This window comes from Durio zibethinus, unplaced genomic scaffold (genome assembly GCF_047325235.1).
Source record: "Durio zibethinus cultivar Kanyao isolate XHJ-2024 unplaced genomic scaffold, ASM4732523v1 HiC_scaffold_3, whole genome shotgun sequence".
Lineage (NCBI taxonomy): Eukaryota > Viridiplantae > Streptophyta > Magnoliopsida > Malvales > Malvaceae > Durio > Durio zibethinus.
In genome coordinates, this window is record NW_028323044.1 from 8,578,501 (window position 1) to 8,581,000 (window position 2,500).

Consider the following 2,500-nt stretch of genomic DNA (forward strand, 5'->3'; position numbering starts at 1 on the left):
CGGCACAAGCTGGGCCCTGGTGTGGGTTGTTGCCTCGATCACCAGCGGCACATGCTGAGCCTTGGTGCGGGCGGTTGCCTCGAGCACCATCGGCAGACCCTGGGCCCTGGTGCGGCCGGTTGCCCCGATAACCATCGGCACACGCTGGGCCCTGGAGCGGCCGGTTGCCTCGATCACCATCGGCAAAAGCTGGGCCCTGGTGCGGGCGCTTGCCTCGACCACCATCGGCACACGCTGGGCACTGGTGCGGGCGCTTGCCTCGACCACCATCGGCACACGCTGGGCCCTGGGGCGGGCGGTTGCCTCGATCACCATCGGCACACGCTGGGCCCTGGTGCGGGCGGTTGCCCCCAGCACCATCGGCACACGTTGGGCCCTGGTGCGGGCGCTTGCCTCGACCACCATCGGCACACGCTGGGCCCTGGTGCGGGCGCTTGCCTCGACCACCATCGGCACACGCTGGGCCCTGGTGCGGCCGCTTGCCTCGACCACCATCGGCACACGCTGGGCCCTGGTGCGGTCGGTTGCCTCGAGCACCATCGGCACACGCTGGGCCCTGGTGCACCATCGGCACACGCTGGGCCCTGGTGCGGGCGCTTGCCTCGACCACCATCGGCACACGCTGGGCCCTGGTGCGGGCGCTTGCCTCGACCACCATCGGCACACGCTGGGCCCTGGTGCGGCAGGTTGCCTCGAGCACCATCGGCACACGCTGGGCCCTGGTGCGGTCGGTTGCCTCGAGCACCATCGGCACACGCTGGGCCCTGGTGCGGGCGCTTGCCTCGACCACCATCGGCACACGCTGGGCCCTGGTGCGGCAGGTTCCCTCGACGACCATCGGCACACGCTGGGCCCTGGTGCGGCAGGTTGCCTCGAGCACCATCGGCACACGCTGGGCCCTGGTGCGGTCGGTTGCCTCGATCACCATCGGCACACGCTGGGCCCTGGTGCGGGCGGTTGCCTCGACCACCATCGGCACACGCTGGGCCCTGGTGCGGCAGCTTGCCTCGAGCACCATCGGCACACGCTCGGCCCTGGTGCGGTCGGTTGCCTCGAGCACCATCGGCACACGCTGGGCCCTGGTGCGGCACGTTGCCTCGACCACCATCGGCAGCCTCGACCACCATCGGCACACGCTGGGCCCTGGTGCGGGCGCTTGCCTCGACCACCATCGGCACACGCTGGGCCCTGGTGCGGGCGCTTGCCTCGACCACCATCGGCACACGCTGGGCCCTGGTGCGGCAGGTTGCCTCGACCACCATCGGCACACGCTGGGCCCTGGTGCGGCAGGTTGCCTCGACCACCATCGGCACACGCTGGGCCCTGGTGCGGGCGGTTGCCTCGACCACCATCGGCACACGCTGGGCCCTGGTGCGGGCGCTTGCCTCGACCACCATCGGCACACGCTGGGCCCTGGTGCGGGCGCTTGCCTCGACCACCATCGGCACACGCTGGGCCCTGGTGCGGCAGGTTGCCTCGAGCACCATCGGCACACGCTGGGCCCTGGTGCGGCAGGTTGCCTCGAGCACCATCGGCACACGCTGGGCCCTGGTGCGGGCGCTTGCCTCGAGCACCATCGGCACACGCTCGGCCCTGGTGCGGTCGGTTGCCTCGAGCACCATCGGCACACGCTGGGCCCTGGTGCGGCAGGTTGCCTCGACCACCATCGGCACACGCTGGGCCCTGGTGCGGGCGCTTGCCTCGACCACCATCGGCACACGCTCGGCCCTGGTGCGGTCGGTTGCCTCGAGCACCATCGGCACACGCTGGGCCCTGGTGCGGCAGGTTGCCTCGAGCACCATCGGCACACGCTGGGCCCTGGTGCGGGCGCTTGCCTCGACCACCATCGGCACACGCTGGGCCCTGGTGCGGGCGCTTGCCTCGACCACCATCGGCACACGCTGGGCCCTGGTGCGGGCGCTTGCCTCGAGCACCATCGGCAGACGCTGGGCCCTGGTGCGGCAGGTTGCCTCGAGCACCATCGGCAGACGCTGGGCCCTGGTGCGGCAGGTTGCCTCGAGCACCATCGGCACACGCTGGGCCCTGGTGCGGTCGGTTGCCTCGAGCACCATCGGCACACGCTGGGCGCTGGTGCGGGAACTTGCCTCGACCACCATCGGCACACGCTGGGCCCTGGTGCGGCAGGTTACCTCGATCACCATCGGCACACGCTGGGCCCTGGTGCGACAGGTTGCCTCGAGCACCATCGGCACACTATCGGCCCTGGTGCGGGCGGTTGCCTCGACCACCATCGGCACACGCTGGGCCCTGGTGCGGGCGCTTACCTCGAGCACCATCGGCACACGCTGGGCCCTGGTGCGGGCGGTTGCCTCGAGCACCATCGGCACACGCTGGGCCCTGGTGGGTTTTGGCACATCTTCAAATTTCTGCCGTGCCAATGCCATTTTTATGGCTTGTAAATTCATACAATGGTCCCCTAAGCCTTCACGTGAAGTTTCGTTGGAAGATGACTCGTTTTCTATTTTTCACGATTTTCAAA